Source organism: Anoplophora glabripennis, unplaced genomic scaffold (assembly GCF_000390285.2).
Source record: "Anoplophora glabripennis isolate ALB-LARVAE unplaced genomic scaffold, Agla_2.0 scaffold16, whole genome shotgun sequence".
Taxonomy (NCBI): domain Eukaryota; kingdom Metazoa; phylum Arthropoda; class Insecta; order Coleoptera; family Cerambycidae; genus Anoplophora; species Anoplophora glabripennis.
The window spans coordinates 1,218,740-1,234,548 of record NW_019416253.1 but is presented as its reverse complement, the minus strand read 5'-3'; the positions used below and the strand labels follow the sequence as shown (position 1 = coordinate 1,234,548).

At 31.2% G+C, this 15,809-nt stretch overlaps 1 protein-coding gene across 3 annotated transcripts in view; it reads right to left on the bottom strand.

Annotated features, from left to right (window-relative positions):
* The window catches only part of LOC108913976 (POU domain, class 6, transcription factor 2), a 204,786-nt gene extending 189,539 nt beyond the window's left edge, over positions 1 to 15,247 (bottom strand). For all 3 annotated transcript variants that reach the window (XM_018719656.1, XM_018719666.1, XM_018719676.1), the window contains exon 1: positions 14,870 to 15,247. The gene's annotated coding sequence lies outside the window, so the exon portion shown is untranslated. The remainder of the gene's footprint in view (positions 1 to 14,869) is intronic.
* Between the last annotated feature and the right edge of the window lie 562 nt (positions 15,248 to 15,809).

Sequence of the window (15,809 nt, the reverse complement as noted above, 5' to 3'; positions counted from 1 at the left end):
AGCAAGTAGATATTTTTTTTGCTTTTCAGTGATGAAATATAAGTAAGAAAAATTTGTCAAAAACTACATCAAAAAACAATATTTTAATATTTTTAGTAAATCTGGCAACACCGCATAATTTTTCGAAACATTATAGAATAGTGTCAAATTTGTGCAAATGCTTATTAATGTCATGGCGTTGAGTGAAAGGATGATAGCAATGGCCGCGTGTTTATGAAGAAAAGACCCATTAGTAGTCTATGAATTTCCATGAGGAATAAACTTCTTGTCATTTTGAACTGTTGTTAATCATAGAGTTGATTGTTAACAGTTAGAGTGACACTTGCTTTAAAATCGTCAAAATGGGTTTGCGTTCCAAAATGTGATATGCTAGAGTCAGGCCCGGATCCAGAGGGGGTGGCGATGTGGCGATCGCCACCCCCAAAGCACAACATTTTTTAAAGATCTTCAATTTCTCCAAACGACAACAGGCAGTTAGTCGATATTAATGCAAGTCCCCCTTCCTAACCTACACCTTACGTCATCAAAAAAATAACAACAACAACAACAACAATAATAATAATAATGATAATGATAAAGAAGTGCTTTGCGCCTCCCCCAAAACCAGTCTCTGGATCCGGGCCTGGCTAGAGTGCTATGTAATTTCCAATGCAGACAACATATCATGGCCTGCTAGGTCACCAGATATTACCCCCCTGGATTTCTTCCTCTGAGGGTATGTGAAGAATCAAATCTATGAATTCGACCTCCCCAGACTGTGGAAATTCTGGAAGAAATATCTCGACAAGTATTTGCCAATATTGATAGGAATACCATTCGGCAAGTCATAAATAATATCTTACGAAGGTGTCTTTCTTGCATAATTAAAAATTGACAGCATTTCGAATAATAATCCCGATGTTTATTTCTCCATTACATAGTGTTGTTGAAATAATCTATTATTTGATTGTCCCAGTATTACTATCATTTTCATAGTTCTTAACATGTAGCTAATTATGCGCTGTTGCCAGATTTATTAAAACTATTAAAATATTGATTTTGAGGTTGTTTTTGAAAATGTTTCATATACTTTATAATTGCAAAGTCAAAAAAATGCTTTATTAAATGCTTAAAACTCAATATGGCGCCCATAAGAAAAAAGAAATTTACACTGAAATGTCTCGAAAAAACTTGCTGTGAAAAAATGTTTTCACATTTGGAACTTTCCTCTAAATAAACAAGTTACGGACGATTTTTGAAAACGCCACATTTACTTTTATAATTTCTCTCAAATCAGTTACAGTGGACTTGTTAAATTTTGCGCGCAATCTATAGATTTGTTCCCTTCATTCAGCACCTATGCGTCGTTTTTTTGCGCTTAGCCCTATTTGTTCTGACAATAATGTAATTGGCAATATTCAATTATGCGATTACGTGAGAACGTACGGTATGACGTCACAACATGGCTTCCCGTTTTCTCACCTCCAGTTTTCATCAGTTATCTTGAAGGAGAGATTGTTGAAAGAAATGTCTGATTTCTCGCACATCAGGTAACTACGATGTGTACTTCCTGATTATGAATTTAAAAAAATGAACATATTTACACCAACCTGTTTTGGCTCAACCAATTTTAATCACATGAGCAACTGGTGTAGTGTTACCGTTTGCGTGTGTAGCTGTCCAGCAGACATGTTTAGATTCATTTGTAGCGTAGTATTGCAGCTTTATTATCAATAACTGAAATTGGAAGTAAATAATAAGGCTTCGTATAAATTACATAAATTTCCATTTAATGTTGTTGAAGAGCATGTCAAACAACCATATTGAACTTGTATACAGGTGTCAAAATTGTAGCTTAGTATTTAAAACATGTTTTATCCACAATCACCTTATAATCGGAATTTTATCCACACAAATAAACCGTATAAAGCTATACTTTATCCACCAGTGGAATAAAGTAACTTTATATCACTAGTTGATAAATGGACAAATAATAAACCTATAATAAATCAAATTTAATTTATTTACTTATTACCATTAACATTTACATTTATAGTAATAGACATTTCGTTTTTTGTTTTATCACACTTTAAGTTCCTTTCCGTTAATAACAACCCCTGTAGCATTGTTGCCATCATTTTAGGAACGCGTAACATTTGTCGAAGTTTGTGGAGAATTTGCACAAGCAACGGATGTTTCTTCTTGCAAGGAACATCTACATTTTCCTTGGATTTTCTTTGCAATATCAAGTTTGTTAGATATAGACTCGTCAACATAACTTTCTGCTACAGAGGGGTTCTTCCATCCACCATGCCGTTTGATGGTTGTAGGATCAGCACCTTTATTGACCAATAAAGTTGTTGAAGTGCGCCTCATACAATGCAATAGCCAGTATATGGTTCTGGAATTGCGGTATTCAGGAATGAAGCACCTATGTGTTGATTCCAACAGACCGAGAAGTATTTTTGATTGATGTATGTTAAAAAGATCTGTCGTGTGTTAGGTGAATTGGGCGCAGATAAATATACTTTCTGCATATTTCAACAGCATTCACGCAAAATTCTTCTCCTATAATTGTAAATTTTCTTGAAATGCCCGTCTTGGTGTCAGGTATTGAAACAAGTAGATAACTACCAACGTTCTGTACGTCACTAATTTCCAAATTTGTTAATTCGCAGCATAGACAGGCACCAGAAACCCCCATTATTAGTGCAACCTAAAATAATTCAAAGTTCATTGTATACTTAACAACATGTAAAAGGTAAAGTGATATTACCTTAATCATTAAATATTCTTTATCGGAAGCCCCAGTCAAAAATTCTTCAATATGTGGTTTTTCCAATACTGCAGCTTTTTCGCTTTGTATCCTCTCGATTCACTCTTCAAATAAGCAATAAGCTTGTTATATTTTCCAATACTACTATTTCTGTAGACCTTTGTAATAGTCTTCAACATCGAGTACTTCGACCACATAAATGAAATTGCATATTTTTTCTTCAAATTTAAAAAATATGATATGACTTTCATTTATTGTCATTACTCTCCATTTTTCCCTCCATTTGTTAAATTCGGCGAACACTTTTTCGTAATGTTCCTTGGATTTCGCTGGCAATAAATAAAAAGTTGCTTCTTGAGCTTTTTCAAAAACAGCCACAGGAACCCAATTACTTTCTTGCATTTTTACCAAATTCAGAAATTTATTAAATAATTGATAATAAACAATGTACCATAGCAACCAGTAAGTATAACAAAACCTACCATGTTTCGTGGAGTACTAGTAAGAAATAGCCTGTGGTACGAATATTTTTTTATTAAATCCCAATAATTCTGATTCCACAAATATGATTGGGATAAGATTATGGACAAACCGTTGTATTGCATTCGTGTTTTAATTGCCCTTTATCCACTTAAGAATATTAAACATCATTGCGTGGATAAAATGCTACGTAAAACACTTATACAATAAATAACTATTATTTATTATCTTTCCTACATTATAATTATGTCGTTTTCAGTTTAAAATTCTTCAAACAAGTGTGAAGATAATTTTTTTCATTGTACTAGTATTTTACGAATGCTGTTTAATTAATTACAAAATAACCAATGATCTAGTGTCCAATTTTACATTAAAACGTTAGTTATTGCATTTATGGCTTCTAGAAACTTCAGTTACAGTAACGAAACTGATTTTTTTGTGTTTTTTTAACAGAAAATTTATGTTATATTATGTTATGTTTAAGTAACAACATAATAATAATTGATTACAGACTATTTCTCTAACGAAATTGAAATCGCCGTGAATTTGAATATCCGCAAATAAAATCAGTAACAGTTATGTATTTTCCATTACCAGCAACTTATTATTAGCGGCTAGAGATCTTCCAGGCCATTTTTTTTTAATTGGCTGTGTTTTAAATCTTAACCGCCGTAAACGCGCTTCAATCCGTCCATCTTAAAATTGCTCCCAATTTAAATGTTTTTGAATACACGCTGGCACATTAACCTCTGCTTGAGGGTATGTAAAATGTACTAAAAACTGACACCACTCCCCAAATTGGATTAATTAGCAAATCCGTATACATAAAGGACACCGGCACGACCATTGCGGGCAAATTATAGTTATTATTCCCTTTGCTTTTATTTCGTCGTTAGATGGTAGGCAAGAGGACTGGAAAAAAATTATTCGCTCATCCTCAAACTATGTTTTCTCGTTAAGTCGCATGTAATAATGCTTTATTTATGACTACTTGTTGAATTCGACTGCATATAATATTCTTCGGATGGATATTTCTCTTTTCTTAGATGTAGATACTGTGAAATAGTGGATAACGTAATGAAACCAAGGAAAAAAACTTGTTATTGTTGAGTATTTACCAGCACGCACACCCACATAATTTCTACTACACCCTTGCTTTTTTATGTCTTTATTAACGAAAGTCATACATAATTAATGATTCGAATAAACAGAGAGCAAATAGCGTAGTTGTTTGCAATAATAATATACTCTACTTAATGCCAGCTCACGCCAAAAAAAAAAGAAACTGGACAATGCATGGTCCACGACCAGAAGTAATTCCTTCCTACTAGATTAGTCACTGCTTATTAATTCAGATAAAGGGCGTATGTATACGAAATATGCACGGTTAGAGTGAATAAAAGGAAAAACTGTTTTATTTTTCATTTTATGGAATAAAGTTTTGTGTATTTAGAATGAGATTGCCATGGGGAAAGTTAATATTTTTAACACAGGGTGTTAACAAATATGACAATGTTAGTTACAAGAATAAATTACCGTTATTTTTACTAGTTCGAAAGTGTCTAGTTAGACCAGGAGGTTTGAGGTGGATGTGAGAGGGAGCAAACAATTTTTTTCTAAAAAATACCTATTTTATCTGAGTTTTTTACTTATATCTTGGAACCTATGCATTTTGGAAGAATATTGAAAAGGAAAAAAGTTTTAGAATTGAATTTTGCACAATATACTGTAAGTTAAAAATGTCTAAATTTATTACCGATGTTGCAAAATAGCAATAATTGATGCAAAATAATCAAGTACTTTTTTAAATATTTTAATTGTTCTAATTTTGGTAAAAAAAACTTTAGAGTATAATAAAACAACACACCAAATTTCATTAAAATCGGTTCGATCGTTTTCGCAAAATAATTTTTTGAAAAAAATTGTTCGAATTTTCAAACTATTGCACAGCCGCAAATAAAGCATGTAGATACTTGAAAATTTTTTCACATAGAAAAGACCGGTTAACCTTTTAAATGGTTTTTGAAAAATTGAAATCTGTTGATTAGGACAGCCACAGTAAATTTTTAAAGTTAACACTCATTTTTAATTTTTAAACAATTTAAATTTTGAAAATTCGAACAATTTTTTTCGAAAAATTATTTTGTGAAAACTATCGAACCGATTTTAATGAAATTTGGTGTGTTGTTTTATTATACTCTAAAGTTTTTTTTTATCAAAATTAGAGCAATTAAAATATTTAAAAAAGTATCCAAGAAACTTGATTATTTTGCATCAATTATTGCTATTTTGCAACCTCGGTAATAAATTTAAACATTTTTAACTTACAGTATATTCTGCAAAATTCAATTCTAAAATTTTTTTCCTCTTCAATATTCTTTTTTTGCAATTTTGAAAATGTTCCGGATCTCGCCCATATCTACACTTTTATTATGTGAAGATATTCCAGCAAAAATTACATCCAATAACCGATATTTCGACAGATCCTCCCTGGTCTAAGTATTCGGAATGAAAAGTTACGAAATAATTTTCTTTCGTCACAAAATTGACCTACTTTGGTTATTTACAAAAAATGGCAACGTTTGGAGTGAACAGTGTGAAAATGTGAAAAGGACTGAAAATGTTGCTATTTTTATTTATAAATTTTCTACAAAATATGGAAAATTATAATATGATAGGGTTTCGAGTAAGGGAAAAATTGATACACTTTGTTTATTAAAAGATCTATGGACGGGTATAATTGATATGAGAAAGAAATGTTTTTCTCCGTTATATGAAAGAAATACTTTTTTATAGAAAATTTTGCTTGTTACATATTTAAAATAGTAATTATTTCACTTCACTTCACTTTACCTCAAATATGTTGTGACGAAAATAACATTTTATACCTCTCTTGTTGTGTCACTGTACTTAGTTTAACAAACCCAACAGTAATTTACGTAAAAATGCTAACATTACAGCAAAAATTTTATCTAAATCATTGATATGGTAAGGATGATAAGTAATACAAGAATTAAACGAAAAATACAAGTCGTCTTTACATAAAATACTTCAAATATTTTTAAGAACAAGATCACCGAGGCAAAAAAATATGGCGGTGAAGATGCTACTACTGTGTTAGTTTTAATGTCAGTAAATCTCACGATGTCACTGACACTGACGAGATGCTCAGAATACTTAGAGGGTGTGAAATGGTCACATATACAACAAATTTTAAAAAATCTACGGTACGAACTAGTTTTCGATTACACCTTTAGAGGCAGACGAAGAAGCGAATCGTTTCGATTTTTGTCAGTGGATTGGAGGTATGGATAAAATATAATCTAAGTGACAATATTTCAAAAAAGTAATTGTTCGGTGTGCTGTTTTCTTTTATAGAATAAATATAAATATATAAACGTTTTTTTAATAATTAAAATTACCACTGGTTTACTAAAAATCCTTTTATTTTTGGCAAGACGGTTGTCCGGCGGATTTTGCTGTGTGTGAGGATCTGGTTGCAGGATACATTTCCCAATCGCTGAATTAGTCGGCATAGTCCATTTCCATAGCCCCCACGGTGTCCAGATTTAACAATAATAGACCGAGGCAAGTCTTTGGATAATAACAGTTGGATAGTTTTGTGTGATTTTTTCCCTTATTTATTTGACATTTTACCATCTGTGACGAAATTTATGAAATACACCCTTTCGCCATAAGCATCAATCTAGGGCTAATTTTGTGAAAATATTTTCACTAACCAAAAATCTCACAAAAATCAAAAAAGCAACAAAACAAATAAATTTAAACTGTTGAAAATAATTAAAAACTAAATGTTTTTGAATTAATAATACTTAGAATGCCAATCAGTTAAGAATCAAGTCCATGGGGTTAGATAGGTATGTGTTGCATAGGTACCTAGATTTTTTGGTAACGAAGAACATTGTCTTCAATTTGTACGAGTTTTAGAAACAACAACTTGAATTAGAAAATTTTAAAACCAAGTAGGTATGTTATAAACATATCTTCAAAATGCCAACCTAAAATAAAAATAAAAAACTAATAAGAAAATAAATAACGGAGATTTATAGAAGATATTGCATTTGTCTTGTAGTGTTATAACTAAACCTCAGTGATATCTCTACCGTTAGATACTCACATGACAATGGATTTTATTTATTTAGCATGTCTATTTATGAATAATATGTTACTACCTTGTTTATTTATATGCTGGTTTCGTACGAATGTGCGGTTTTTATTTATTTTGAGAAACTCCACGAATTTACATTAGTCAATATATTAATTATTTATGTCCCTGATAATTTATACATTCTGCAAAGTAGTCACAGCAATTATATATATGTTATATGAAACTCGGATACCCAAAATGGAGGATAGACTATAATTTACGAAGAATATTAGATGTTTTGTAAACACAAATGTCATTACGTGGGAGTTTTGGAAAACTAGAACCTCAAATGTAAATATATTAAGGATTGCCGTATATATGCTTGAATTTCATTAAAATGTTAATAGGTTCTATAATATATACACCGGATAGCTTAATGAAGATGTAAAATAGAGATGTTGGAAGGACAACCAAGGAAAATATCTTAAAATCTCGTAATACGCTCCAGTTTGGACAAAGATAAACAAACAATGATGATACCATAAAATTTTGATATAAAGTTAATTAGAGTTTAAAATATTACTAATAGGCCAATCATTATAGCTTTTTTTCGGGAAAAAATACTATTAGAAGTTTTTCTGCGGAATATTGTTCAGAAACTTGTTATAAACAAAATATCAAAAAATCAACTCGAGACTAGTTGGGAAACTTTGTTAAAACAATGGTCAAAATTATGAAAAAGTAGTTTTTCGACTGGCGTAAAAAAAACTGTTATCCATAGGGAAAAAAAAGGTTTATACAAAAAAGGTAGGTATAAAATAAATCTGTAAAATAAGACAAGTCCGATTAAATTCCGTTAATTTGTTTATGCGCCAGAGCTCAAAAATGGTCGAAATTGTCCGCTTTTTTCAATTGTTAATAATTAATGCAATTTTCATCGCAGACACTTGTAATTCAGGATTTTTTAAGCTTTTTGCACCCTTAATAAGTGGTAAAAATTTCAGCCCAAATACTTCATTAGCTTGGCGTTGGCGGAATTTGTTATCTAAGAAGATGCTATTTTCAATTCATTTTTCCCAAGCTCACAGGCGTTGTAGGGTTTCGATCATTAGTTGTTTTTGTACCTAAATAGTTGTATTGACATATGCATTTACTGATAATTTAATTTTTCAAATTTAATTTGTTTAAAAATGACTGAAAAAATGTTAATATTTATTAAATTGTTAAGCGCGCATGCTCCGCCTCGCTCTCCCCACTCGTTCGCTAGACCAAGTAATAGAACGCATCGCCGCTATCTTCTTTTTCGCAATTAAATAGTTGAATTCACCTTAATGTTAATGTAGGACATGAAAATATAGCTCTTAATGTATACTCTCTCCAAATTTCGGCTCTTAATATTAATAATTAAGGTCACTGCGATTAAATAAAAAAAAAAAATTATCTCAGCTTCTAATCAACTTACAACAACGATTTTTTTTTAAATTCGAAGAAAACTAAAGTAAAGAGGTTACTATTTTATTTTATAATAATTACCTATCTTAACAATTTAATAAATATTAACATTTTTTCAGTCAATTTTAAACAAATTAAATTTGAAAAACTAAATTCTCAGTAAATGCATATGTCAATACAACTATTTAGGTACAAAAACAACTAATGATCGAAACCCTACAACGCCTGTGAGCTTGGGAAAAATGAATTGAAAATAGCATCTTCTTAGATAACAAATTCCGCCAACGCCAAACCAATGAAGCTTTCGGGCTGAAATTTTTACCACTTATTAAGGGTGTAAAAAGCCTCAAAAATCCTGAATTACAAGTGTCTGCGATGAAAATTGCATTAATTATTAGCAATTGAAAAAAACGGCAATTTTCGACCATTTTTGAGCTCTTGTGCATAAACAAATTATCGGAATTTAATCGGACTTTTTTCATTTTATAGGCTTACTTAATACCTACCTTTTTTGTATAAACATTTTTTCGCTTTTTTACGTAAATCAAAAAACCACTTTTCCATAACTTTGACCACTGTTAAAACAAAGTTTCCCAACTAGCCTTGAGTTGATTTTTTGATATTTTATTTATAACAGGTTTCCGAACAATATTCCGCAGAGAAACTTCTAATAGTATTTTTTTCCCGAAACAGGCTCTTTCATGTCTATAATGACTGGGCTATAAGAATGTATGCGTTGTTTATGAGACATCCATCAATAAATTTTGACATAAGCCTACTTTGAGAAAAGTCACTACACCGTAATATTGTAAGAGTTCAATTAAAACCCTTTTTTCTCGAAAACCGTCTACATTAGGAAGTTCTAACAACAGTACATTTTTTTTAGAAAATAAAATTGTACATTAGAAATTGGAGCCTGAATGATAAAAAAACCTAACTTTAAAAAAATTATAACTTAAAATGTAAAAGGAATGTAGTATAACTAGCGCCCTCTATGAAATATCCAAAATATAATTAGACCAGCGTATTTGGCATCCTTAAAAACCCCGGATTACCAAATTTCATAAAAATATTTCGTACCGTTTGGAAATTTTCGTAAAAATTCAATTTAAAAAATTTTATTTTGTCGCTCTTTATCTCGAAAACGAGAAAAGATAGACATATAGTTAGTTAGTAGTACTATCACCCCCTGTATTTACGGGAGGTCTTTTTGAAACACTCTATACATCTTTTTGATAGAAAAGTAATACACTAAAAATTATTGTATTCCTTTATTTATATATAAATGGGTTTGTGTTCTAATTTTGCATTAAAACCACCCAGTTGTTGATAATGTGCATCTAGCAAATTAAATTTCACATATCGCATTATGTAGGTATAAACTAGATAGGCGTATATTTCCAAAGGATTCGATATCTTTTTTTGTTCAAATAATATAAATATGATGACGAATAGGTAAACCCATAGAACCAAAAGTTGTTGTCATTACGAAATTGTGCTTTGTGTATCGTATAAATTTTATTGCTTAAACTCTCAGAAAATGATGTAGGTATTGGTCTTTCTTATGTGGATTCTAACGTTAAAATAATTCTGGATATAATCAGTACCCATGTAAATTTGTTGAAATTATTTATTAAGAAATCAAACATATCATTTATATAAATTTATCCCAGTATTGACGAGAAACAATACAAAACTTTGTTAACGAGAAAATAGTGATAGAAATAGATAAATGATGTGAAAAATATAGCACATTAAAAAAATGATTTGAACAACAATTATAAAATAACATATATAATGTTTTAGTTATCACAGTAATTTAATGAGATATAACATTCCTTTGGCTTTTAGAATTTACAACATGTATAAAGAATGTAGGTACCAATTAGTCTTTGACCATCTTTGTATTCTATTGTTAACCTAAATGAAATTCCGTTTTGATATATACCTATAATTATTTAGATATTTATCAAACAAAACTCGGACTTTCATTAATTATTTATTTTAAAAAACTCATTAATATACAAAAGCGTAATTGTAATTAATGTAATTACCCGAAAATCCGTTAATAACAATTAAGGTAATTGCCTCGGTGGTATCTAATTATGATTATGTTATTTCACTAATAGATTCTCTAATGTAAAACTAGCCGTAGCATAAATTAAAACGAAAAAACGCACCCAGCCGATTGTTAATAATGTTAATTGTCAGATATTATCCGTATGCTAATTTTAGCGATTTTTAGTGATTCACGGGTTATAATTAAGATTTTAGCGGTCGGTCATAATTCAAGAGGAATGACAGAATCTCGACTCCAATGATTCATGTAATTAAGTAAAATATTAAGGCAACACCTACTTTCTCTCACATTTTTTTTAAACAAACATACCGTAGGCACTTAAACAAAGCATATTTTATGTCATACAGCGCGCGCTTTTCTCAGCAATCAGATTTATTTTGTAAACCTTGTAAACACAAAGTACAATACTTTAATTATATGCTGCTATCGAAGGCAAGAATCGAAGAGATAAACGCTGAAAAAATGTCAAATGTGCAGTGAAAAAATAAGCACAAAGCATATTTCGTTAAAATTGAAATGATTGGTGAGAAGTTTCAAGCAAATTTAATTAGTTTAGTGTTTTAATCACACATTTGATAATTTTGATTTCGTCGATATGGACGAAGATAGATATTTTTGTCTTTAAATGAAGAAAATATGACTATATGACTATAGAGATACATATTTAATGTAAATAATAAAAAAACTGTATAGAATTTCGTGGATTTTGTTCGAAATACTGTAACAGTCTAGTCTGTATTAACATTTTTCTCACCCTTCGGTCAATTATTTGATTTTTCCGAAGAGAAAATGCATCTTCATTTCGTCGCAAGGTCGCCTCCAATCTTGTAAAGGTTCTATGATCAGGAATGATCGCTCTGGATACCTTTCTCGATAAACTTCTACAGCTTTTCTTGAATTTTTTTGTGACTCGCCGTAAATTAGCAACATATCAACTTTTTCTGAATGAGAAAACATTTTGCAAGCACAAAAGTTATACGTTTGACGTTCGTATCGAACAATAACAAGTATGTTGTGACATTTATGCACTTTCAACAACGAATATTCAATTATTTTCCTTCTACCGTTAAAGTGATTTTTAGGTGGTATTTCTTTTGAGACTCTGTAGTACGATTACTTATAGCTTATAAGTAATACAGAAAAATGTTTCTAATAAAAGTTTATTAGAAAAAAAATTGGGCATGTTTCTGGAAAAATGTAATAATTGATGACGTCATTAGTCATTTCTGTCAAATCCCAAAAATACTTTCGATTGAAAATTCAACAAACTTGCAACATTAATTTTTAACGTTCCGTAGATAGAAGTTAATCTTTGCCATGAAAACCATTGAGATAATGATGTTGTATTCATGTGGATGGGAAGATTACTATAATTTTAGCTTGACAGGTCGTTGACTAAATTAACTAAACGTATTTTGTAATACTTATTTGTTTATATATTTTTCGAGTAACTTAATAGATGGTTTTTAAATAGTGCAATTTTGAACCTTATATAAACTATTTTCATTAATTTTTCAATCATTTACAGCTTTCTTTATTATATAGTTCAAATTTGAGTCAACTTTATCGCATAATTCAACTTTAATCCATTTTTCAAACTAATTACTATCTTTTAAACTAGAATGCTTAACCCGCAATATGAAATTAGAAGATTGAGGTGTTATTTCAAATAATTTTCTTGACACATGACTTGGCAATCTGACAATCCGTTCATGCGCACGAATAAATTAGCTAGCGGGTCCCAAAATGTACACATGGATGGATGTATTAAAAAAATAACATATCCGTACATATTTTTTTGTAATTTAGAAGAATTACTGAACTCACAATGCAGTTAAAATATATTTTTCGCCCTGTATCAAATATGCGATTTTATTACTGTAAAACAATAATTCGCTGTTTACACTTTCGGCTAGATCATTAAGAGATGAAATGGACCGAAATAAAGGAAGTGATATCCACAAAAAAGGTGTCTCGGAATTTAATAAAAGATTAACAAGGCAATAAACAGTGGACGGTTGCCGAGTTTTCTAATGGTTTTACGAATCGATAGAAAAATAAAGTCGGCCAGCCGGCTTCAGCTAAATATCGAAATAAATCGCGTTTTAAATATCGCTTAAATTTTTTTAGAATAGCAATTAACAATATGTATTAAATAAGGGTTACGCAAATGAGTATTCATTTGTTCTGTTACAGATTTCAGTAAATAAAAGCTATTGCAAATAGTGTTTTGGGAATTGGTATATTATTATGAAAAATGTAGGTTTTGGGCAAAGAAGTTTGAGATGCCACTACAACGTATTGGAATATTTTTTATGTCTGTTTTCATAGTTTACTCAAACAATCCGCTGAAGTTTGTAAACAACCTTAGTTTAAATTCACAGGCGCTGTGCTACAAAATAACAAAATATGTTTATCCAGGGGTTGCAACCCTTTAAAATTATATACCGTGACTGTAAACAAATCTGCTTCTAGTATAATGGGAAATGCATAAATTATCGAAGTAAAAATTTTGAATTGTGCAATTCAAGAAACATTGCCAACCCATCCAAATAGGTGCGATATTTTTAATATTATACTTAAATAGGTATTACAAAATATCATCCTGTGACATTTTCAAACATACTGACAGCTCTGAAAGAGGACTTGAGGTATACAGAAAGTCAGTAGAGTAAGGAAATAGGCTTTAAAATCTTCATCCGCCTATAGTTTGATTGTTTCCTTTGAATTAATTAGAGATATTGTTTTGTTGTTAAATTTTTTAGATTTTTATTTAATTTTAATAATTTATCCCACAAAAAAGTATGTGTCGGTGTGCTCAAACATTTCATCACATTTTTCTATTCTCTAGAGACTACTTTGGTAATTTTCTCGTCTACTTACTCGACATTGTTTGTATGAATTTTGAGTATAACACAAAAATACCTACCTATCTACAGCATTTTTCAAACATATCAATTTCAGTTTGTCTTCTAATCATAAAATACCTCCCTAGTGTTTATCTGATGTACAAATTGGTATCCACGCGGTTTTAGAACTATACTTGCAATATCTGATACAGATTTGAATTTGTCTGTATTTCTAATTGAACCAACAATATAACAGAACACTTTGTTGCGCCTAACGCTTGTTTTTCTTAATACGTTCAATTGTATATCGGAATGTGGGTGTAATATATTACAAATGAGGTTATATACGTCTAACTAGTAGAAGATAATATCTAAAGCGTTAAAATGGGAGCAAAAGTAGACGCGAGAGCCGACCAAGGAGTTTTACTGACTCAGTTATTGAGATAAAAAATAAAACTGGTATGATTAATTTCATGTAACATTCGAAAGTGAACAAACACTTACAATAATTTAGAAACTGTAAGAGAATATTACTATAATTAAGAGGTATAAGTAGTAAGTGCCTCCACGAGGATTGTAATTATGAATTTGCATAATTTCCAACTATTTCTGACTATTTTCCCAAAACAAAATCGTTTTCTATGTTTGTCTCTTCAGCGGTAATTACATAAGAGCAATTTAAGCATAGGAAAATGTTGTTACTAGCTGCTTTCTTCAAATTTTCTGTTTCTGATTGATACGAGACTTTCTTAAAGTAGTTGTTTACTTCCATGTCAATTACAGGTTTCTGTACTACCCGTTGAACACGTGGAATATTATATACATTATTTATATTGAAAATAGAAGGCGAGGAATTAAGTGAAACAGTTTTTTTCCCTAAACGCATCAGTTTTAAAAGTATTGCTGCGTCAATGCAATAAAAAGTATATATGCGAATGGAATTCGACAAATTGCAATATAAATAATTTAAGAACGCGTAACATATTCCGAAAATATGGAGCGAAATCAGGGTTTAAATCGACAGCCGTAGAATTTATCGCAATTAATAAAACTATTATCCAGATAATTAACATGCGATAAACACCAATAATTATCAAACAAATCATGAGTAATCGTGTTAGGGGAAATATTTAACAGTAACATACCAGAGTTAGTTAAGCTAGAAGACGAATAATAGTGCTCGAAATCGGTAGCCGTTTTGGAGGGTATTAGAAACTTTTCTTGGAAACCTCAGTCATCGGAATTCGTCCCATTAAACTGTTTGTCTACTAGCGAACTATTAAATCGTCCATAATTAACAACAATGGAACACCACAGCACGATTTCAGTCCACAATAACAGTCACTAAACACGTGCCCTTACAGGGGACAGAGCGGGGTCTTGGAGTAGTGTTTTAACTAGTTTGCGATCGTGTGCTTGATTTGTTCGTCAACTAAATACGCACGCGGGACGCTTCTTTTCACCGCGCAAAGTAGCATGTGTTGGCCTGGAGTCGATCAGCGCTGCCTAGCGGCTAGAGTGAAGTCAAGTAAGCTACTGGCATGCACAAAACAAGTGAGTCTCACGATCAGAGCCAACTTACCCCTACCGTAGTGGGTATCCCCATGAGTTGAACCCTATCTACGGCGGCCACGCATGAGCAAGGATTGTAATTAGATTCGTAATGTCCAGTTTCGTATTTTAGGGAGATGGGGTTGAGGGGGAGCGAGACGGACGCGGAGGACGGAACGAGACGGAGCACAAACTGCTACTGTTAAGACTTGATAGTTAATCCTCCCCAAATGTTTGGACTATAATGATTGCGATATTTTACCAAAGAGTTGGGTAGAAAGTTGTGTTTTGCGGTGTGGGAGGAGGGGGGGCTAGGGTCAGACGAAAAATTAAAGACGGTTTAAATCCTCAAATCCGTTTTTAATAAATCTGGTTTCGTTCGTTTTGTGTACGCACAATTCTGCGGGTGGTTTCTAATCTCTATTGGGGCTAATTCAAAGCGCATTTTAAAGGATGGGCGCCTACTATTTTAAATATTCTAATACATTTTTTTTATATCTGGAAACTGGAAGATTGTTGCAAATTATAACTCTG